At 42.8% G+C, this 25,330-nt stretch overlaps 1 protein-coding gene across 6 annotated transcripts in view; it reads left to right on the forward strand.

The window, feature by feature from the left end:
- Positions 1-25,330, forward strand: part of MAST4 (microtubule associated serine/threonine kinase family member 4) — an 831,319-nt gene that overhangs the window by 636,097 nt on the left and 169,892 nt on the right. The window lies entirely within an intron of this gene.

Consider the following 25,330-nt stretch of genomic DNA (forward strand, 5'->3'; position numbering starts at 1 on the left):
TTGTCAGTTGAAAGTTGCTGCTTAATGAGTCGGTTGTCAGCTGTTCTAAACTATTTTTCTGTTGGGTCATTTAGAGTGTCCAACTGAAAAAGTATTCTGCTTAAGGAGCAGCTCCAGGCCAGCCGCTAATACTATGCAGGACACATTGCAAACATGAGAAAGGTTAACTCACCTTCCTTTAATTCTGCTTTTTATACAATCACTTGCAGCCACATTCATAAAGTTTCTCAACCTACTACTAGTGAGACTTCAGCTGTCGTCTCACTCTGCTATGTAACCTCCGTCTCGTGCAGTAGCCTCGGTGAGCTCAGACGTGATTATGGATGGATCAGTGAACACCATGAGTGACTTTGGGTCATTTGGAAAATGAGGATACTGGCAAATATATGGATTTACGTAATCACAACAGAAACACGCAGCTATTACTAATAAATGATTGTTGCCTGACTGTCATGTCAGTTTTCCTGCTTAAAGAGGAACTTCACCTTGTCCGTACCTTGACTGCTTGGTTATCCTCAAAATATAGTCACTCGCCAAGTGAATCAAGCATCCTGAGACATCATCATCGTCTTCTGATGTCATCAGGAGGCCAGTTGTCTCCTGATGACTATTCCATGGTCATGGCTATCCTATTCCATAGGCTGTACTACACTCCCTTTTGGCTCATGGTGAAGACTGTCCATCCTAGCGGCACTCCTTTGGTGTGACTGGCATTAAGGTGGCTGATCGATGTGTGGGTAGGTCTACCCATATGATGTATCTATTTTTAACCAATACAATTTTGCATCTTACCAGTATATATTTATATTTTGTCACTATCTTATATGCATACTTCCTGAAGAAGCCATGCTGCAAAAACATGCTGCGAAACATGTAGAAGAATATGTGTAGAGGACCTTGATAATGTTGCCTTAACGGTATCTTTTGATATCCAGTTTGTACAAGTTATGCAACCAAGCATACCTCTCTCTGTTGGATATTTCTGCATATTTTTCTGACTATATATATATATATATATATATATATATATATATATAATTTTTTTATTGCAAATCCGTGTTAAGTTCTATAATAAACCTTATCAATTTTTACGGTTCTGTCTGGATAATTGATGTAGCACCTTCAAAATCCATATCCTACCCAATGTCTATTTATTACCCACAGGGATGTGGTGCTGTAAATATCCTTCATCTGCACATATGTTTAATTGTGTTCTTAGGTTAGATCAGTGTTTCTTTTTTGCAGTTAAGGCACCCTTTAAAATTCAGCACAGTCTCAAGGCACTCCATTCTAAAATGTAAAAACTGAATGAATAGTTTTATATAACTCTGCAACATCCACAGATGCAAGTTGCCCATCGTTGGAGGTGATTTATTTTTTCAAAGCAAATACACTTTTGCACACTAGTACAGACTAGTAATCCAATGTTTCTCTTCTCCCTCAGTTTCTCTCCCTAACTCTAAGCTAATGTGACCCCAATGCTGATGGAAAGGGGCAGGGGTGGACCCAACATCCTCCTTATCAACTTATGATGTCATTGATTGTTAGGACACTGGTGGCTAAAACTGTAACTAAAAGCAGACTTGATCCACACACTGGCTTGTATACAATTTATAAGCAATTTTAGGCATTTTGCCAAGGCACCCCTGAATAAACCTGAAGGCACCCTGGTTGAGAGAGGCTGGTTTAGATACACTTTCATGTTTGGATACAAATCTTGCCACAGAGTGCATGGTTCCTACTGAGTGTTGTAAGTTGCAATCAGAGAGAGGAAGGCTCCTTTCACACAGGCAGTTGATCTGCATTTTTACCACCACTGACTGCCCACTTACTAGTATACATGGTACCTCTTGGAGGAGTACAGCCATTCTGTAGCACTACTAAGGAGGAGTTGCATTTGAAATATGGCTACCACATTTATATATATATTATACACCTTACAAATAAACATCTTACATGTTTTATTTTTAAATATTTTTAATAAAGTGTTGATTTACACTGTTCTCTCTGATGACATTGACTTCTTTTGTGCATGCACAGCTAGAGCCAGGCTGATACTTCTGGTTTTGTGGCAGAGCACACATTGGTACAACCAGAAATCTGCTTTCAGATCAGCTTCTACAGGCCAGCTGCCGGCACATATTATTCTGACAACTTCAATTTATGCCGATCATACTGTATATAAAGGGTTACAGAATGTAAACTTTTCCTAAGTTGGTGGCCATCTGCATCTCATAATATTTTGTCATTGGACTAAATAATTACCAATTACTGCGTTTATCGCTGGTCTACAACTTGTTTTGTGTGTTCCCCTTGAGTCCCATTAATATTACATTATTTGAAACAGTTGAAGCAATGTTTTGGAAAGGAGTGCACAGATGTTCAGGAACATTGGCTGATGTGGGAATCCGTTTTATTTCTCTATGAAGGGTCCTCTGAGCTGTGTTTGGACAAGCAAAAGACAGCAGATCTCCCGAATGGATCTTTTGTCAGACTTCACATCTGATGTCTATCAGGCAGAATTTATCTTGCCTAACTGACACTTTATTGTGTTCTCAGCTAAACTATATTCTCTGTCAACGTCTTATATTAGGCTACAGAAAATTCTACTTTTTTTATTTTTTTTCCATATTCAGGCTGCTTTTTGACCACAGGACCTACCTGACAATCCTTTCACAGAATGCACATCATTTATCAAATCAATATACTTTATATCTAGAAAAAAATATTTGAAGAAACACATTAACAATCCCCTGCAACAAATATGTCATTTTTGGTGAGATGCTTTCAATAGGAAATCACGTCTAAAGTGGGTTCATACTGGTACGACATGACAGTTGTACGACTGTGGATCCGACTTTGCCCTGTGACTTCCGTCCGACTTCCGCCCGACTTCAGTGAACAGGATCCGACTTTGATCCTGACAATGCCAGGCCCTTTGGTCTGGTATGGATTTTAATGCTGATGGGGACAATGGCCTCTTCCCAACAACCCTGGGCAGTGGTTGTTGGGGTCTGTGGGTGGGGGGGCTTATCAGAATCTGGAGGCCCTCTTTAACAAGGGGGCCCCCCCAGATCCTGGCCCGCCATTCTATGTGAATGAGTCTAGGGTACATTGTACCCCTACCCATTCACCCAAAAAAGTGTCAAAGAAATAATTGTTTTTTGACAAAGTCCTTTATTAAAGCAGCTCCAGTGTTTCTTCTCACTCCGATTTCTTTTCCCGCTGGTGATGTCTTCATCCTCCGGTTCTTCTCGCTGCAATGATGTCTTCTTCCTGTGCTGGTTCTTCCTTTGTTTCTCCGGTTCTTCTCTCTGCGGTCTTCTTCCTCTGCCAGTCTTTCCTATGTTCTGCTTCTGATGCTAGCTCCCGCAGTTGTGCGAGCTTCAGGCGGTGATGTCACGGGGGGGGGGGGGGGGGGTCTCCGAATGACTTGTATGTGTGGTGCGAACACCATTTACATACGTGTGCATGACTTGCATATACGCGAGCTTTACATTTTTTTCATTTATTTTCTTTCAAGTTTGTTATTTTTACACTGTCCCTTTTATTTTATTTTGATCACTTTTATTGCTATCACAAGAAATGTAAATACCCCTTGTGATGACAATAAAGCATGACAGGTCCTCTTCATGAACATCTGGGCTCTGGAGGAACCCAGATCTCTCCTGTACACTTGAAAGAATGAGATAAAAAAAACACAGATTCCATGCTTTCCAGAAAAAAAAGGCTCTGTTTACATTTTCCTTCAACTATAAGTGATGTAATGCTTGTAGCTTCCGGTCTCCTAGCTCATAGTGATAACTGGGTGGCCTTCTGGTCCCCAATCACCTCTATTATTACCAATAGGAACCACCAGATCAGATCCTGGGCTCTCCGCTGGGACAGAAGAGACCAGAAAGCAACAAAAGAGATAGCAGTAGGGAGGGGATGACCCTTCCCGCCGCTTGTAAAAGTAATCCAGTGGCTAATGGGCTGCTAGGATTGCTTTTACATTGTATGGTATTGCCAGCTGAAAAGAATGATAATTGGGATTTGACTGACAAATGTAGCCATGGCCCCGGTTTAACTGCTTGAATACCGTGACGTACATGTGTGCGGCAAGTGGTTAAGAAAGAATGCAGCGCTGTCTTAAAGCAGAGTTCCACCCAAAAGTGGAACTTCTGCTCGTTGTACTCCTTCCCCCCCTCCTGTCTTTCACAGGTATCCTGTCCCCACTTCTGGGAGCCTCAACCATGGGTATTTGCATCACTGGGGCTCCCTTCCCCCCCGTCCTCAGCAGGAGAGAGGAGCAGAGCCCCGCGCATGTGCTGTAGGGTTCCCGGCGTGAAGCCGTAAGGCTACGCTGCCGGGTTCCCTTACTCTCAATGGAGGCGCCATGCACCCAACAGCTGATGGAAACAAGCTGCGGTGTTGACTTCGCTGGACTCCAGGACAGGTAAGTGTCCAATTATTAAAAGTCACATACTGCAGCTGCTGGCTTTTAATTTTTGTAGTGGTGGGCAGACCTCTGTTTTACGCAGAGAGTTCCCAACGCAGTCCTGTCGTAAATAGAAAGGTCATACAACAGGTGTTGGGGACAGCTTTCCTTCCCAGTGTGGAAATTAAACACAGTTTGGAATTTCCATATTCACTACGGTGCTGGTATACAGCACGATTGCAGCTTATTTTGACTTTTATGTTAGTTTGCACTACTTTTCTCACCGCACACGTGAAAGAACTGTATTGTGTTTTTTTAGCTCTGTTTTTATGTATGTTTTAACTCATACAACAGTTTGCAGAATCATTTGAGCAAATCCACATTCAAATTTTTTTTTTTTTTGATGGCTACCAGAGCCTAACGCTATTCTTATCATGATTGGGTTGTTGTCTCAATTAGGCACCTGCCTATAATCTAGGGATGGGACACATTCACATTCATTAGATCCATATCATATTTGGCGTCGTACAAATCATAATTTCATTCTGTGTAATAAAATGTTAGTTTAGTTAGATTGTGGATACAATTTAAAATCTAAAATACAAGAAGTTTTCTCCGGAAGTTTTTTCAGCTGCACTGGATACCACTCGGAATCACTAGTTTTTAATCTGACTTTGATAGGTTGTCTCCAATAAAGCTGGCTATGCACCGTGCAGTTTTCTTATTCAATTTCTTTTGTGTTTGCCTTCGGCTGTGTGGTGCAGGGGCCTGTCTGATTGCACACACGTTGGGGGTGTTTGGATTTGGCCTCATATTGTGTGGTTCTTGGTAGATCTGGGGGAGATCCATAGGGGAGAATTGTATGGTGTATGGCCAGCATAAGACCAAAAAATCTTAGCGCTGGAGTTTTGTGTTGTTGTTAGTTAGATTATGGAAACTTGTCAGATGTACGGTAAATGTCAAAGTATTTCAGATAGTTCCAATAAGTATGTGCCTGCTGAATTCTACTAAAATACTCTCCAGCCCTTCAGCACGCCCCTCAGACCCTTTGATTGGATGTGTAATTATTTAATGTCCTTTCCAGGGACCTGAATAAATGGCTGTATTTGAAACCTCTAAAGCTTTTAGTTAGCATCAGAACTATGAAGGAATGGGAAGAGTTATTAGAATTGGTCACTGATATTTCAGAGTTATTCTGCAAGCAAAGTGAACTCGGCTTGGAACCAATTTTCCAGCCTTTCTTTAAAATATTTAAAAATAATTAAATTGAATCTCAAAATAACTCTTAGGGGCCCATTCACACCTGAATACGATAAGACCCGCATTCTGTTGGCATTTCTCGCACCACATTTAAAACGCAGTGCAGTTGCAGCCTGTAGCAGGTGTCAATATTAAATTGATGGTCCCCCAAATGCAGATGGCAAACGCAGTAAATGGGCTGAAATCGCACCACACAGAACTGCATGTGAATCTCACAAGAACGCACAACACGCTCTTGTGCGATTCCTAGTGTGAACCAAGCAGCATGAAATTTCATAGACTTTCGATGCATAAGGTTTCTTATTTATCTGCCCGATAAAAACTGCACTTTATGAAACTTACAATATATGAAGAAAATGCGTAAAAGAACATCTTTTTAGAGTAATTACAGCTTTTATGCTTTTCTTAAAAAATGCAATAAAATTTATTTGGACATCATCTCCAGCTATTTATTTGGACACCATCTCAAGCTACTTTTAGTGGGAAATTAGTGTCTAGCTTTTCATGATAATATCCTAATTTATAAATCGGTTGATACATTTATTATGTTTTTTTAAAGCTGTCTTTATTATTTTCTCCTGTAAACTCATATGAACCCCCCAGATAGTTGACCTGGGTTCTCCACTCCTCTGCCTCTGGCCAGGGAGTAGCTGCATGGAACACAGCCTGTATGTTTTATGGATGGATCCCCATTACCCTTTATTAGGTTGTTTACTAGTAGTAAATATTGTGTCTGTAATAATTTCTGTTGGCAGCAAAGACTGAAAACTGGAATTGTCCTTGCTTTACTACATAGTTCTGGTTATTTACCTTGTGAAGCAATGTTTATTCTGGCTTACGTATAGGTTAACTCTACTTTTGTGGGGAAAAAATTGCAAATGAAAAAAAAATTGCATATATATTCTTGCTACGCATGCCAAATTGTAATTGACTGTTATTAAAAATGACCTTTTATTTTCAATCTGTAATGCTCTGATTTTCTGTAAAATTTAAAGCAGTATGGCAACCTGGAGGCATTCTCTACATAGTTGGTGTACAGAATTTTCCTAGAAATGTCATTTGTGATTAGCGCACAGCTTTTCCCAGAAGTCTGCACTAAGATACAAGTCAAATTTTAGGCATTTTCTGCTACAAAAAAGATTTTTTTGGTGAGATACTCCCTAAGAGATGCAGACACTGCAACTTTCCTCATTAGAACACTGTAATTATATCAGCAGAATAAAGTAGTTGTAAAGGCTCAACATTTTGGTAAAAAACCTTCTCTGTGCAGCAGCCTCTCGGCCTTACCTAATACTTACCTGACCCTCATTGTGATCTAGTGATGTGCACGAGAGCCTCGGCTGTCCGGGGACTCTCCCTCCTCATTTACTGTGACAGCAGTGAAACCCATTGGCTGTCACTGCTGGCAAGGACAGCCAGCGAGAAGAGAGGGGGTGGGGTCGAGCTCAGAAGCAATGCTTGGGTGCCCTCATTGCAAGGCTGCTCTAGAAGCTGTGTGGGCCTCTAAGCTGGCCATAAATGGATTGAATCTCAGCCAGTCCCTGCTGAACCAGCCAAAATGAATCTATGAGGCAGGCAGATTGCACCCAAGTCGATCCATTGGCCAGTTTGGATACAATAGCATGTCGGATTTTATTACATGCAATTATTGCCAGTGGCTGTAGTTGCTAGCAGTATTCTCAGGGGTTTCTCCCAGCTGGGACAGCTCCCCATGCCCTTCTTCTGGGAGAACACAATAGTTCAGCGGGAGGGATTCCCCCATCAACACTGACTGTGCTGATGGGGTAATTGAGCAATTTTCTTTAAATCACATCATCTATGGCCATCTTTAGCTTCCCACTCTTTTTACCTTTCACAGTGTTTTCTTTTCCCATGACAGTCTCGTTAAGCAGCCTAAATCAAAGATTATGTTAATTCTATCTGAGCAGGACACTAGGTATACACAAGGAGTGGTACAGCCCTGTGCTGGGTTACTGAGAGAGCCATAAACAACCTAATGAAGACAATTGATGTGCCAGATCTCGAGTATTATTGGGGCAATCTGACGTAGTAGAAAAGGATAAAACAGATCTCATTATAACACTGGGAATTTTACCAAGGCGCCCCCTATGAAAGCGTGATGAATCGGGGTGGACCACTGTCAGTGTGGAATAAGTGTCTTATGTGAGGACAGGCAGATCTCGCCCCACATGTTGTTCTTGGGGATCTTATTTTAAAGCGGTAGTAAAGTGCTGCAATAACCAAAAATGTCCCTTCAAAATAATAGCACATTATAAAATACTTGCCTTAAAATGAAGCCCTCTTATGGCACGCTGTCACTGCTGAGATGGCTTTTATCTTCACCCGGTCTGTCTTATGAGTTTGCGGAATCCGACTGTGTGAATCGCCAAAGCCACGATTACGGCACTCCTGAGCCCTCGGTTACGGCACGGTGCTGTGAAGGTCAGGCATTGTATGCCGGACCTTCAGAGCGCATGCGCTGGTGATGTCACTGGGTGCATATTTAGGAGATATTCATTTTACCTAAAAGTAATTTTTATTATAGGTAAAAATCACAAAGCAGACTTTACTACCGCTTTAATGTGACCATGCAGAGCTGATTGGTAGCATGCTGCAAAGAACTGTATGATGAAATATAGGATTTTTTTTTTTTCATTTTCTTAGCGGGAAATTTGTTCATCTCTGCAAATTTCACAGATAACATAATCTAAACACATTTTTTATGGACTGGCAGATTTCTTGATGATTGGCAACACTGTCTGGGTCCACAGTTGTGTGAGTGACGATCCCACCATCAGAATGAACAGCTGGGCACCTGTATCTTTGGGCACTTGTGGTTTGTGAAAGTCATTAGATAAGTCTCAGAATGTAGCTGGACCTGCATGCAAGGAATGTTTCTGTTTGCACTGCTCTCAGGCATGCCTCTTTAGCTATTTGAAGTGGTGAAAACGTTAAAAATATTTGCAGATGACAATCTTACCTTGTTCACTGATTTGATGTGAAGTATTTTTCTGTGCAGTAGTCATTCTGATAATCCAATGTGATTTTAGACCAAAGCTGCCCATACAGTAGTGAAATTCCAGTTGAAATTTTTAGTTTTAGGAATGTTCCTTAAATCTTATTAGTGGGGTCAAATTGGCATTCATTTTTAAATAAAAAGAACATTTTGAAGGAGGATGGAGAATTTTTTTTTTTTTTTTAACAAATACATTTCTAACAGTGTATGTGATTTTCAATTGGGAAAGTCCATTTATTCCAAACTAGAAAGTTAAAAGAAAAATACATTTTGAAGTTTTGAATATTCATACGAAAATTTACTAGTGAAGTGGTTCTCAACCTGGGGGTCGAATGATGATTTGCCAGGGGTCTCCGAATCCTGGGCTGTTCCTAAAGCTCGCACCGCTCTCCCAGCCTTTTTGCAGCTGTCCAGCAGGGCTGTCCTGGGAGCCTGAGGCCCCCCAGCTGGGCTGTTCCTGGAGCTTGCATCCACCCACTTTGCAGCCACCCATTCAGTTCACGGCATGGCTACGGGGCAGAGACTAGATGTGAACTGACTGGGGAGGAATATGAAGTGGGAGGGGCTGGAGGAGACCCTATCTCCAGATTTTGGCATAGGTGTCACTGCTGCAAGATGCCACAAAGTCGTGTGATTATAGTTGCCATTAAAAGTCCCCACTACAGTTCTCAGATCAGCAGATGACCTTGATCAAGAGCACCTAAGTTGGCTGATCAGAACTCCCCACCAGCACTGCCACTGATCCCACCCCCCACCAGCACTGCCACTGATCCCACCCCCCACCAGCACTGCCACTGATCCCACCCCCCACCAGCACTGCCACTCATCCCATTTCCCCCATCCCCCCCACCAAGGAGTAAGATAAGGAATAAAAATAGAGAATACATGGAGAGAGGAACAAAGAAAAGGGGAGAGAAAGAACGAGAGACGGCTAGAGAGAGGGATGGGGCGGGGGGGGGGAGGAAATTAGGATAGCGAGAGATAAAAGGGAAAGAAAGGAGGCTAACAAAGAGAGTGGTACATCCTAAAATGTGCCATGAGGGGTTTTAATACTGTACGAGTGGAAGGAACTAATGGAGCGCTAAATGTCTGTGGGTTATGTTCGCAAATTACTTGTCTTGCCTTGGGTACTGACAGCCCATGCTACGAAAATAATTTTACTGTTCGGTGTCCCCACAACTTGAGAAATTTTATCAAGGGGTCACGGCACTGGAGAGGTTGTGAACCACTGTACTAGTGTATTGCCAGTTTAAAGGAGAAGTACAACCAAAGCTTGTTTGGCTGTACTTCTGTGGATCACAGACGTGCAATTTATTCTGCGCTCCTGTGACCTGTGTTCAGCAGACAGTGGGCTGAAGCCCGCTGTCGGCTGTTGTCGAGCCGGTCCAGACTCGGGAAAGATTGTGACAATGAAATCCGGATCCGCCTGATACAAGGTAAAGCATCTTTGTCAAATGTAAACTCCAGTAGGACTGCACCTGCACTGTGAGGGTTAACTGCTTGTTTGTGCCGAGGGGATCATAAAAACAGTTTACTTACCTGATCCTCTGGGCTGCATGGAGTTTACATGTTCTTGTGCCTGTGTGGGTTTCCTCCGGGTATTTTTTTCCCACACGCCAAAAACAAGCTGATAGGTTTATTGGCTCTTGTCTAATTTGGCCCTAGTATGTGTATATATGAACATGAGTTAGGGATCTTAGATTGTAAGCTCTTTGAGGGCAGGGATGTGAATGTACAATATAGAAGTAAAGCGCTATGTAAAATTGTCAGCGATAAATAAGTACCAATAATAAGCGACGTGCATTAGAAACCTTATAGTGAAAAAAAACAATGCATATTTTTCACTGTACCAATATTTTGGCATTTCTTAACAGGGCTGTATAGCCTTTTTTTTTTTTTCTTCCTCCCTCCAATGAGCTGTCTGGGCTGTATGCCAAGAATCCACTCCCAGTGCTGAACAGGAAGAGAAAATCTCTAACATGATGTGCACTTTCTAAAGAACATAGCAAGTTGAAGACCGCAGATATACCAGTAAAACTTATGTAGGGATATTTGTTTCATCTCTGTGTATCATCTGAGGCTATTCACTTCACTGGACACTTTAAGAGCCCATTCACACAGGGGCAACTCCTGATCCGACTTCAGGTCACCCCAAGTCGCCTCAGGTCGGACAACATTTAAAAAGCAATGTAAGTGAATGAGAGCCGTCTTAATGCACACTACTGAAGTCGCTCCGACTTCAGAAAAGGTTCCTGTACTACTTCTATCCGACTTGTAGGCGACCGGTACCCATTGATTTCAATGGAGATCGCCTCCAAGTCGGATCTCCGTCTATACGGAGGCGACTTTGACAGAATTATTAGCTCTGAAGGGGGAACTCCACGGCAAATTTCTGAAAAAAATTTGGCGTGGGTTCCCCCTCCGAGAGCATACCAGGCCCTTAGGTCTGGTATGGATTCCAAGGGGAACCCCCTACGCCGAAAAAACGGCGTGGGGGTCCCCCCCAGATCCACACCAGACCCTTATCCGAGCACGCTACCCGGCCGGCCAGGAAAGGGGGTGGGGACGAGCGGGCGGCCCCCCCCTCCTGAGCCGTACCAGGCCGCGTGCCCTCAACATGGGGGGGTGCCTTGGGGGAGGGGGGGCGTGCGGCCCCCCCACCCCAAAGCACCTTGTCCCCATGTCGATGAGGACAAGGGCCTCTTCCCGACAACACTGGCCGTTGGTTGTCGGGGTCTGCGGGCGGGGGGCTTATCGGAATCCGGGAGCCCCCTTTAATAAGGGGGCCCCCGGATACCGGCCCCCCACCCTATGTGAATGAGTATGGGGTACAATGTACCCCTACCCATTCACCTGTGGAAAAAAAGTACAAAAAAAAAACACAACACAGGGAAAAAATATTTTATTGCACAGCTCCGGGGGTCTTCCGTCTTCGGGGGTCTTCTCGCCGGACTCCTCCGCTATCTTCTTGTAGCTCTTTTGCTAGCGGAGGAGTCCGGCTTTCTTCCTCCCCGCCGCCGGCCTCTTCTCCCGACTTCGGGGGTCTTGTCCCCCTCTTCGGTTCTTCTGCCGGGCCACCGCGCCTTCTTATAGCTCTTTTGCAGGCGGTGGCCCGGTCTTCTGCTGCTGCCGCTGCCGCCGCCACCGCCCGTTCTTCTTCTTCTTCTTCTTCTTCTTCTTCTTCTTCTTCTTCTTCTTCTTCTTCTTCTTCTTCTTCTTCTTCTTCTTCTTCTTCTTCTTCTTCTTCTTCTTCTTCTTCTTCTTCTTCTTCTTCTTCTTCTTCTTCTTCTTCTTCTTCTTCTTCTTCTTCTTCTTCTTCTTCTTCTTCTTCTTCTTCTTCTTCTTCTTCTTCTTCTTCTTCTTCTTCTTCTTCTTCTTCTTCTTCTTCTTCTTCTTCTTCTTCTTCTTCTTCTTCTTCTTCTTCTTCTTCTTCTTCAGGAGATGTTGACACGACGCTCTCTCCGGCCACAATGCCAGGGACGCGCTCCGCTGCCACTTATATAGGGACAATGGGGCGGTGTCACATGGGTTGATGTCACATGGGTTGGTCACATGGGTTGATGTCACATGGTAAGGGGGCGGGGTCACCATGTGACATCAACCCATGTGACCAACCCATGTGACATCAACCCATGTGACACCGCCCCATTGTCCCTATATAAGTGGCAGCGGAGCGCGTCCCTGGCATTGTGACCGGAGAGAGCGTCGTGTCAACATCTCCTGGAGAAGAAGAAGAAGAAGAAGAAGAAGAACGGGCGGCGGCGGCGGCAGCGGCAGCAGCAGAAGACCAGGCCACCGCCTGCAAAAGAGCTATAAGAAGGCGCGGTGGCCCGGCAGAAGAACCGAAGAGGGGGACAAGACCCCCGAAGTCGGGAGAAGAGGCCGGCGGCGGGGAGGAAGAAAGCCGGACTCCTCCGCTAGTAAAAGAGCTACAAGAAGATAGCGGAGGTGTCCGGCGAGAAGACCCCCGAAGACGGAAGACCCCGGAGCTGTGCAATAAAATATTTTTTCCCTGTGTTGTGTTTTTTTTTTGTACTTTTTTTCCACAGGTGAATGGGTAGGGGTACATTGTACCCCATACTCATTCACATAGGGTGGGGGGCCGGTATCCGGGGGCCCCCTTATTAAAGGGGGCTCCCGGATTCCGATAAGCCCCCCGCCCGCAGACCCCGACAACCAACGGCCAGGGTTGTCGGGAAGAGGCCCTTGTCCTCATCGACATGGGGACAAGGTGCTTTGGGGTGGGGGGGCCGCACGCCCCCCCTCCCCCAAGGCACCCCCCCATGTTGAGGGCACGTGGCCTGGTACGGCTCAGGAGGGGGGGGGGCGCCCGCTCGTCCCCACCCCCTTTCCTGGCCGGCCGGGTAGCGTGCTCGGATAAGGGTCTGGTGTGGATCTGGGGGGGACCCCCACGCCGTTTTTTCGGCGTAGGGGGTTCCCCTTGGAATCCATACCAGACCTAAGGGCCTGGTATGCTCTCGGAGGGGGAACCCACGCCAAATTTTTTTCAGAAATTTGCCGTGGAGTTTCCCCTTGAGCTCATTCTCTGCTTGGCCTCGGCAAAAGTCGCCTGGCCTGGGGCGACTTGTAAGTCGTCCCAAGTTGGGCTTGAAGTCATCACAAGTCGTTTTGAAGTCGTCCCAAGTCGCGCTGTGATCTTAACTCAAGTCGTGTCCAAGTTGCCTGACTCAAGTCGCCTACAAGTCGTGTTGCCCGTGTGTGAATGGGCTCTAACCAATGCTCAGCCAGACACCGATAGAAGTCACAAGATATTTAGCAGTTTATATTTACTAAAATTGCATTTCCATGTTCTGTGTACTATTGAAGACCAGATATAGTGAATGCAGAGTCCTGGGTTTAGTAACACTAATTAGTAATAATGATTTAGAAATCTAATGAAAAAACATTTCAAATGTTAGGGGTGAAATTCTGCATATTAATATAAGATGTGCATTTGGCATTACTACATGAAAACATTACACTGTTCTTAAAGAGGACCTGTATTATTGAAAGTTTGCCCCAAAAAAGGCAAACTGAGGGCAAAGGACTGGTCACCAGTATTGCCCGTACACTCCCTGCAGCTGATCTTTTCCCCATAACTGGCTAACATTGCCATGTGTATATTGTGTCTCTGTGTGGAGGTGGCCATTTGGGTAGAAAAGCAGGGCATTGCTTTTTCATTTCAGAGCTGACCCCCCAAACCCCCCCCCCCCCCCCCGATGACTGGTTGTTTGATAAATTAGTGGAAGGACTGCTCAAGAACCAGCAGAAGAAAGCTCATATCCACAGAATGAATGGCCGTCAAAGTACAGCTTTCTCTCCAGTAAGGAGAACGGTTAACAGGACAGTAGTGACATCACCAAATCCTATTCCTAATCTGGTGAGATTAGTGCTTTAGATGATCTCACTGTGCAGATATTCAGCTATAAGACTGCTATTTGGGAGGAATTTGAAACAAAAGGTACAGCTTAGGAATAATTGACATTTCTAAAATGTTCCGTATTGGAAAGTCAATCTTCTCTTCTGGGACACTTTAAGAAGCTGCAAGACCTTTTCAGATGAATGGTAAAATGACCCATCTGAGATCATAGATGATCTCACTGGTACTAATTCCTTGCCTGGGATTTACATAATGACCTGATACCTTACTCACTGATTTTCTGTCTTTTCAATTTAAAGTCATTATTGGCTTGGTCTGACCCAGCCATATCTGGGCACAGACTTGTCTGCTACTGATTGACTTGCAGACAGTAATTAATCACTTTTTTATTGACTGCGGCTTTTGGGGAAATGTGATGTTTGGAAACAAACAGCAGTGACAAATGCCTTCAGGTGGTGAGCGTTTTTGTCTAAGAATGGAAAAATTAGATTCATTTGCCCAAGCAGTAATTAGCGCAATATTTTCTCACCTTATTATAGCTGGCAGCTTGGTTGTTTTTGTTTTTAATATGTCATTCATAGCTTTAAGGCTGTACAGAGCGACTGCTATAAATTAATATTTAGAAGACCTTGTAGAGGACTGTGGGTAAATCTCTGTTGAGACGATCTGAGCACCAAGATCTGTGCCTTTTCTATGTAATGGTGAAACCTGCTCAATGATTTGATATGAAAGTGTGAGAGAGATGGTGAAATAAATCAATTTTCTCTAATAGCTAGTATTTATAATAGGAAATCTGCTAAGCACTTACAGTGTACCTTCTTTCTCATAGCAGGAAAACAATATTAGATAAAACACTATGGGGCCCTCATGTCTCCAATTATTGATGAACACACAATATTATTTTGTGTTAACCGGTTCCCGACCAGCGCATGCCGATGTACGTCGGCAGAATGGCACGGGTAGGCAAATGGGCGTACCTGCACGTCCCTTTAAATTTTCCGCCCTGCCATCGGGAGCGCGCCATGCTGGTCGGGACCCCCGTGAGTCCGGTCGCAGGACCCGCGGACTCTATCGCCACGGGCATACCCGCGATTGTCTCACGGGGCGGCCGAATGAAGAAATGCCGTTGTAAACAGCATTTCTAAATTCTGCCTAGCAACTAGTGACGCTGATCTCTGCTCCATGTGATTGGAGCAGAGATCATTGTTCACTAAATGAAAGCCCAGCCCCCAACAGTTAGTTACACACCCCTAAGAACACTTAACCCCTACACTGCCACCCACTGGTTAACCCCTTCACTGCCAGTGTCATTTACAAAGGAATCACTGCATTTATATAGCAGTGATTGCGGTATAAATGACAATGGTCCCAAAAATATGTCAAAAATGTCCGATGTGTCCGCCATAATGTCACAGTCACAATAAAATGCAGGTATATCTTAAAATGCAGAATAGACACGTTACTTGGGAGTACAAAGCATCACAATACCAGCCCATATATGCAATGCAAAGGAGCATTGACTGCAGTTGCATAGCACAGTAGATCCGAGGTGTATCGTAGAATTCTGCTTAATACAAGATTAGTAGGTGACAGACCAGTGTGGCCAACCAGTTCTTCCATAATTTATCAAATTTAGCTGGGAATCCTCTATGCTGGAAAATAGTATGTTCAAGACAGTGTTTCCCATGTAGTGAATCTATGCCAGATGGGTTGGTGGTTGCTAAGACTTCCAATATTACTGTGTAAGCTTCCTGGTGTGGAACAGGGTTCTAGAAATGGCAGCATTAGTATATTGGCACATATTCGTCTATAGTAAAGCCGTGTACACACGGTCGGATTTTCCGACGGGAAATGTTCAATGTGAGCTTGTTGACTTAAAGTCTGACCTGTCGGAATTTCCGCACACAAATGTTTGAGAGCAGGTTCTCAAATTTTCCGACAACAAAAATTGTTGTCGGAAAGTCAGATTGTGTGTACACAAATCCATTGCACGAAAGTTCATGCATGTTTTGAATCAAGCAGAAGGAGCCGTACTGGCTATTGAACTTCCTTTTTCTCAGCTCGTTGTACGCATTGTACATCACCTCGTTCTCACGTTCGGAATTTTTTGCCAACATTTGTATGACCGTGTGTATGCAAGACAAGTTTGAGCCAACATCCTTCGGAAAAAAATACAAGGTTTTGTTGTTGGAAAATCCGATCGTGTGTACGGGGCATAAGAGTCCCACTAGACATTGTTTGGGAATCAGTTTAATTTTAGTTTGGAAAACTATATTTGTTACCCTGGTCCAGTATATCTATAGCTTAGCACAGCATGTAAATAAGGTCACCATGATCTCTGCGACACTTACTACATAGAAGAGTCTCCAAAATGCCTCTTTTATGTAACTTAAGGGGAGTATAGTGAGCACGGAAAACCATATAGAGTTAGGAAAGTCTTTGTCATTTAAAGAGGAAGTAAACCCTGATGAGTTTACTTCCTCTTTCATTCCCTGCAAAGGCAAAGCATAATGGACTACTATGCATCGCATAGTAGCCCATTATGTGTCACTTACCTAACACAGGAGCCAGCAAAGTCGCCACTGTCCCCTGTAGTCCGCCGCATCCATCTTGTTGGTGGGGTCTCGCAGCTCCGCCACTGTCATTTGGCGAAGCCGCGATTACGTCACTTCCGCGCATGCGCACGGGAGCCGACATGCGCGGCAGCTCCGTCGCTGAGAATGCCGCGCTCAGTGCGCCTGCGCGCCGCTGTCTACGGCGCATGCGCCGTAGACAGCGGTGCCTGTTTTCAGGTAAATATCTCCTAAACCATATAGGTTTAGGAGATATTGCTTGGACCTACAGGTAAGCCTTAATCTAGGCTTACCTGTAGGTCAAAGTGGTTTGTAAGGGTTTACAACCACTTTAAGGAACTCAATTGAATAGATTTTGAGAGGCTTTTCCTTTGGTCCTTTTCATCTGACCTACATCACTCTCTTGACTCACCATTGCTTTGCACGGGTAATCCTCCAGATAGGATAAGAGGAGCAAAGCAGTGGGAGATAAAAACGTTAGTTGGCGGGGTATTTTGCATAAAGTTGGAGATAGATGCAAGTCCCAAGTGAGTCCCTGTGCATTCACTGCATGTTTAAGTTGCAAATAAAATAGATATATAGGTGGGAAGGATATATCTGGAATTTATTTCAAAGAATGAGACCAAATTGATGTCCTTAAAAAAAAATATGGGGCAGGTGAGTAATTCTACATATCTGACATTTTGAAGCATACTGAATTTTAGTTAATTCTGGGTAAGCAACATTACGCTATATGGGGCTGCCTGTAACTAGTAAAAATCTTCACCTGCTGCAATTGTTTGGCCTTGGTCCAAATTTTATGCATTAAGTTGTTAGAATAACAGAAGTGGAAGGATTTCAAACTCCCAAGAAAGTCTTGCCATTCTAATCCTTAGGGGAGTGAGGCGCGACTGGAGAGCTATGCCTACCACGGGCTAGGATATTCAACTCCTCTCCTATATTTTGGGGCGTTGTAATTTTTCCAGCTTGATCCTCAGTGACCAATCTCTCCACAGCAGAGTTCCAAAAATGGAATTGACAAAATGGAAAATCTTTCAGGTTATAACCATTAAAAAAAATAAAAAATAGTCGGGGCATAAATATTTTAATAAACTGTTAAAAGACATTGATAGCATTGTTAATGTCTAAGGCCAAAATGCCAGCCACATTTTCTTTTAAGTTTTCAGTAGAGCAGTCAAGAATTAGAAGCCCTTTGAAGATATGCATTGAGGTCTATGTCCCTGCTAAGTTGGCCATACAATGATCGAAATTTGACCAGTTCAAAAGGGACCATCTGAATTTGTGTGTGTCTGTGCCTCCTCGATGGAAGTCAATTGATTTGACTTCTTTGAAGGGACATGTTGTATTTGAATCAATCAGCAGCTGCAGCCAGTCTGTGGGTCCGGCTGTCAGAATACAGTGTTCCGACAAGGGGGGAAATTCTCTATCCACCTCATTTGTGCAGATAGAGGTATTGGTTAGTTTTTTTTTTTTTTTTCGTTGAGCCCATTGGCGCTCCATGTTTGTCTTGGTGACCGCTGTCACCAGGACTGAAGGTGAAGGAAACTCCCAAATTTAGAATTGTAAAATGTGGATAACCAACTGCAAAATGTATATGCAGCCAAGGCACCTTACCCAAGGCCCATAGGTTGCAATACACCACAACACACAGTAATGCACTACTGTGCATTGTGGTGCTCGGCCTTGTAAACATTTTATTTGTTTCCTCAAATGAATGGGCTGCCTTTATGCAACACTTTTCCTCGCATGTGCTAATACACAGCAAAGCTCCCTCTCTAAATATTGTGTTATAAAGTAAAAACATGTTTCTAGTTAAAAGCCACCCTCGGTTAAGCAGGCTCATTTTTCTCAGTCATACATTTTTGATAATGGATGCATTTAAGAAGCTTTGTAGTCAAACTATAAAAATAAATTTCAATAGCTTTTAATCTTTTCTTGAATATGAGCCCATATGGTTTTCAGACAGTCATTTCATGACCAATTCTGCTGGGTATAACTAATGTCAGCAAGCTGCTCTGGGCTTCATGTGAGATTTACAGGCATCATCAGTCTTGCAAGTGGCACCAGCGATTATGTTGTCTACGGCATGCAGGATAAACAAATAACTCCAGCTTTTCTGAAATATCTGTACATAAATACACACTAATGTGTTACATAAACAGTTTTTAAAGGGGATATTCAGCAATATGGGGCCTAGTTATAAAACTTCCAAGAGCAAAGTGCACAAGTTTGCTGCACTTTGTTCTTTACCTTATATTTTCCATGCTTCCCTATCTCTCTGCTGGTATGGCAGTCGAGGTATTTGTGGACAGTCTGAGTTGGAAAATCTTCTGTTCTTTTGTTTTGTTATCTGTAAACTGTATACATTGCAAGGATATTGTATGTAAGAGAAAACCCTCATAATAAGACTTTAACGGCACTGAATCATTTCTACAGATTAAAAAGTTTACAAAGTCTTTATTCAATACACTGTATAAAAAATTATTGCAGTACAATTTAAAATTCAATAAAGTTTACACATGCAGTGTACTCAAATTTGGATCACCAAAACTGAAAGTGAGGATGATCAACACCCAGCGCGTTTCAAAATTGCTTTTCTTCAGGTGTGCATAGACATTAAAGAAATGTACCTTCTATAATAGAAAAATTGCATTAGAAAAAATATATATAGTGTATATAACATACTATGTTCATGTTATACAAAAAGGCTTTACTGTCATACAAATCAATACCTTTTAAGGCAAGGAGTACATCTTGGAAGGATAATAGTAAAATTAGCTGTATATTGTCCTCTCAACATGACGAGGGAGTGTGGAGACCAGTGCCCAGCCAGCGAGTCACTGGGGTCAGATAATTCAACGCAAATATACTCATTGCCTTAAAAGCACCTTTTAGGATGTGGTCCTGGATGTGCAACCGACAAATCTGCAGCAACTGTGTGATGCTATCATCTCAGGCAAAAGGGGGTCCAAGCTGCTACTCGCAAAGTGTACCTAATAAAGTGTCCAGTGGGTGTATGTCTGCCCCCCTTATCAGGACATGAACTGTGTCAGTCTTGTAGTAAGAAAAGGAAGTACCCTAGCATGTCTTTGTGTTTTAAAGTGTTTTTTTAAAGTTTGTCATCACAATGAGCTTGATCACACAAAGTGTGCCAGGACTGTGCTGGGCAGCATTGCCCAGCTCAAGAAAAGGCAAAAAGCTATGTTCCTTATGGTGTTAGTTGACACCACTGTGTTGTGTGCTGAAAAAAGTACTAGATAGCAGTTATGGCGCACAAGTATACAATGAGCCACTGTCCATATATAGCATCTGTGTATGTAGTTCATCATTAAAAATTTTAAATCTTAAAGCTCCGTTCACATCTAGGCATTTTTTCTGCTCTAAAAACGCCCAGCAAGACAAATACCATTCATTTCAATGACCCTGTTCACATCTGAACATTCTGTTGTCTAAAGCAAAACGCCCGTCGCTCAAAAAATACATGAGCTGGCAAAAAACGCTGACAAAATACCGAAAAAAATGTACAAAAAAAACGCTTGTAAAATAACAACGCCTAGATGTAAATGGAGCCTAAAGGGAAACTAGGGTTTTAATCTCCAAACACTCTGTGCAGCAGCACCTCTAGGAGACCGAAGAATCTCTAGGAGTACAAATGAAAATAAGAGAGCATGCTCTGAGTGTAGTATGTATGGTACATTTATTATAAAAACAGTAAATTGGCAACTCCCATATAGCCAGCAAAAATTGTCTGTTCATCAAAAATGGCTCGAGGAAGAGGTACACGCCACAAAACGCGTATCCATGCCCCCATTCCGTAGAACTCTGGCTTCCTACTTCTGGTTGCTTGGACACCATGGACCACCTGGGCAGCAGTGGTGATCTTTGGGCATCCTCTTCTGTTGTACAAGCAGACTTGCTACCAACATGTTATAACGCACATAAACATCTAGAAATAGCCCTGCCGCTACACACCTCCCCTGGCCTGAGTGGTAAGATCATGATCCTGGAGCTTTACATGGAGCACAGAGATGATGGCATGTAATTTCACACAGCACTTATGAACTATTTTGGCAAGAGCACTGTGCATTGGTTGCATGGATTGGTTTTTCATAAGAACACTGTATTATAGTATTTTGAGCACTTTGTTTGGACATAATAAGATGTATGCACAATTTCTTAAAGGTTTGAATTATTTAGTGGAAATTTTGCATATGAGGTGACAGCGCTGTATATTATAAGTATATATATATATATATATATGTCTATTAGCCAGCAGCTACAAATACTGCAGCTGCTTTTAATAAATGGACACTTACCTGTTCCAGGGTCCAACGATGTCGGCAGCAGATGATGAGCAATCGCTCATCTCTTGGCTGCCCCCGCCGCCATCCTCTGTCAGGGAATCGGGAAGTGAAGCGTTGCGGCTTCACTGCCCAGTTCCCTACGGTGCATGTGCGAGTCATGCTGCGCGTCTTCACTGGTCCCTGTTGTGTCCTGGGAACTGTGTGTTTCCTAGAACACAATTGGGGGGGCATCTGCGGCTAGCTATTCCCGGAAGTGGGTGCAGATACCTGGATTATACAGGTATATGCACCCCCTCCCCCCTGAAAGGTAGCAATTGTGGCACTGGAGGGGGGAGGGTTCTGATGAGCAGAACTTCCACTTCAGGGTGGATGTCCACTTTAACTATAATTAGCAGACCGACTGGGTTCGCCTGTCAGTTTTTCAGGTGGACCCGATCAGACCACCCATTGCCCTCTATGGATACAATGCGGGAGGGCAGTTTCTAAATCTTTAACCCTTTGTTAGGAGGGACAGTGTTCAATTCTAGTTCATAGCTGATAATAAAGAACTATGAACACAGTGCAGACATGGTTACATTTGTTTCCTAAACATTACAAAGCAGGCAGAACATGTAACGGTTTTTAAGCAGGTAAAAAGCACTTAAAAAGGTAACCAGTATTTTTATTTTTTTCTACATGTTTTATAAATTATGCTTTGTTAATGAGAACATGTAACAAATATAAAGTAGGTGTAATCCCAATGTGGCTGCAAAATTTATTTTAAAGCCGAACTACAGGCAGATGTAAGAAACGCAATTTAATGCAGTTGTGTATTCCTTTTATTTTTACACATAGCTTGATTAGGTACCTGAATGCGTTTCCATCGCTGTCATCGCTTGTACAGCGGCACTCATTTAGAGATGGAGAGGCATCAGTAGGAATCAATCAGGTTTTCCTTCAGTCAAAAAGGTGAACAGGAGAGCAGTGTTGATGGACTATCATTGTTTTGTTACCCCTTTATTGTCAAATCAGCAGGCTGGGGATGGGGAGGTGACATCACTGTTTTCCTTAATTCGGTCTGTTGGCGTACGGTGCACAAAGTCTGACTTGCTAAGAAGAATGTGAATTCCTGTGCTGCCCTGGGGGCTTGTTTGCGCCAGAAAGCAGTGCGGGTAAACCTATGATCTGTGTGCGTTTCCTGCACTGTGTTCAAAATGCACTGGGTATGCGATCTGCTGCAGAAGTCAATATAATCCTAACGAAACCCCAAACCCGACATCCCATGGTACCAAAGTACTATGCGATTTGGTGTAGTGCATTTTTGAAAATGGCATGCAATACTTTTAATACAATCAAGTGTAATTTCAGCCTGTTCAAATGAATGGGATAAAAATCACACTGTATTGAGTCGCACAGGGACATGGACCGCAGGTGTAAACCGGCCCTGATCCAATGAAACTGACAAGTGATTTCTAATTCACAAATTGTCAGGTCCAAGAGTTCCAATCTTAGTCCCTTATAGCACTGAGCGATTCCTTCCACTTACCTCTGTCATTGCTGGACATAGTAGTGATGTGGTTGCTGTTGGAAGGATAGCCACTGAGTCCAGTGGGGGGGGGGGGGCGCAATCTTCTGCAATTAATACATTTATTAATCCTGGTGTGGTACAAAATAATACAGGGTTTTACGCGTTTTGGCGTGTAGCCTTAGTCATGATGGCTATGACTAAGGCTACATGCCGAAACGCGTAAGTCCTGTAGTATTTTGAACGACACTTGTATTAATTTATTCATTGCAGAAGATTAAGCTGCCAGCTTTCCTTTTATCTACATGCGTGCTTGAGTGCCAGGAGGACACTACAAGCCAGTGCAACGACCACTTACCACCTCAGGGAATTACTACAGGTGTTTTCTACTCTATTCAGCCATGAATGTCTCTTGATGGGAGAGTTAATTATTTACTCTTTTTTTTTCACTCTTGCATCATTTATGGGCACTGTTGTTTTGGCAACAGGGTCACTTTAAACTGAGGAGGTTGTGCCACCTTCCTAGCTATGCTGCCTGGTATGTGTGACAAAAATGTATTCATTTACAAATCTTTCTTGTATTTAAAAACTCACATATTTTTCTTTAAACTGTTTATTTAGCGGTTTGTCTAAAGATCAGTATTAACTATTTTATTTTTTATTTTATTTTATTTTTAATTTATTTTTATTTTTTTATGTTGTACCATTTTCAGCTAGGAAAAGAAGGAAGTAAGGAGCTATAAATTTCCTGAGAAGTAGTAAACCATTCATATAGCAATAAAGGATTTTTTTTTATAAATCTACACATTTATTACTGAATTTCATGTTTTTGTTTGGAGTTTTCATGCAATATTCAACACTGCCCTGTGCTGAATGTATATTTTCAAGAAGAAATCTTTTCTTTTGTTGCTCCAATTTTTGTTTTGCCTTTGCGGTTTGTTGTGTCATCTGATTCTACCCACATCTGGATACTGCAGTGCACAAGAACTGATAATTATCTTTATTAATGTGATACTTATGGTATAAATTGTCTGTGCCATTTATACACAGACGTGACAATGAAATCTATAATTATTGTATCATCACATCTTCTCGGCGATATAAGTGGATAAATACAAGGGAATCTGCTTAGCCCATGAAATATTCATACCGTGAAAAATTCAAGTTATAATGCGGCCTATGGAAATTTACATGGCTCTGTAATGCTGGTTAGATATTGCCGGTTTGACACTAATGTGGAAGAAGGTTCCGCTGTTTAAACATGCAAGTATACATAGCATGTGTCCTGGGCGGGTAGAGCTGGCAGGACGAGGCTGATCTGAAGCATTTGCTTCTCTTCCATAGCATGAAGCCAACCTAATTACTAGGCTAGTTGACTATAGCAGCAGTTGTCTCTGCGGTCTTAGCTGAAGGTCGGCTATTTTCCTGCCCAAATTATTTTATAAACCAGTGAACTGCATCTTCATATTCAAATCATGCAGAGGTGGAAAATTCATATGAAAATCAAGAGCCGTTCAGTCCATTCTAGAAGCCAACAGCTGCGGGATAGGAGAATTCCAGCTGATACAATGAACTTTAGTTCAGAACAGAGGTGTGAGCGCTACAGCTTTGCAACTTACATATTTTAAAGAGAATATATAGTGTTTTCAAAAATGTTAAACAGTTTAAATAGATCAGATTGATATAATATTGTTGTCAATGTGTGTTGTTTTTTTTTTTTTTTGCTCATTACATAGCAGGCTCGGTTTTCTGCTTTTTAGTGGTTCTGCCCTAAGCAGGCCATAGATGGTTCAAATCTTGGCTGGTTCAGCAGGAACAGTCGGAGATTCAAACCATGTATGGGCAGGCTGGATGTACCCAAGTTGATTGATCGTCAACTTGGATACAACCAGCTTGTCAGATTTTACTTGTGATTATTGCTAGCGGCTGTTGTAGCCGCTAGCAATAATCACTGTGTTCTGCCACTGGGGGAACGTTATGGCTCCTCCGCGGTAGGGATTATGGGATTCGGTCAGTGTTGATGGGGAAACAAGTGATTTTTTTTCTTTATTAAAATAACAAACCTGTTATACTTACCTGCTCTGTGCAGTGGTATTGCACAGAGTAGCCCTGATCTTCTTCTGGGTCCCGGTGGTGACCTTGGCTCCTCCTCCTTTTGAGGGCCTACCATAGCCAGCCTCTGCCTGCACAGCGCTGATCTCTTCTCCCTTCTCTTCCCTTCACACAGGGGAAGGGGGGCACAGGAACACTTTTTTTTTTTTTTTACCTTAATGCAAACAATCCATTAAGGTAAAAAACATTTTTAGGTTAGGCAACACTTTAAGGGTCACACCAGAACGTGGTACAGGAAACACACATGGAACTTGCAATCAGCTGCGGGTGCCAATGTAATGTTAAATCAAAGCTCCACCCAATAAAAGGAAGCTCTTCTTATCTGCCTCCTCCCCCACCTCTGTTGCCCAATTTGGCACCTTTTGGGGGGAGCAGGTACCTGGCTTTGACAGATATTCTCTCCCACTAAGTTTGCTACGGTGACGTAAGCCAAAACTTTGGCCCCTAAGAGAGAGCAGCCATCTTAAAAACAAAGTAATATCAAAATCTACTTTTGGGTAAGCACTGCTTCAGTAACTCAGCATTTATTTACTAAAAATGTCATTGTGCTTTCCTTTTTATAGCTGATCTTTATGCAGATTCATCTGCTTATGTGATCTGAATTAGCTACACTTCTGCAAAGAAAACTTTTTTTTAATATTATATAGAGGTGCCCCGAATGGACATTTTGGTGCTGAAACCAAAAATTCCAGATGCACTTGGCTAAAACCGAAAGTTTTTAAAATATATATATTTTTATATTGTATTATATTCATCTTTTT

This window comes from Lithobates pipiens, unplaced genomic scaffold (assembly GCF_037356315.1).
Source record: "Lithobates pipiens isolate NorthernLeopardFrog02 unplaced genomic scaffold, aLitPip1_a1.2 Scaffold_3, whole genome shotgun sequence".
NCBI classification, from domain to species: Eukaryota; Metazoa; Chordata; class Amphibia; order Anura; family Ranidae; genus Lithobates; species Lithobates pipiens.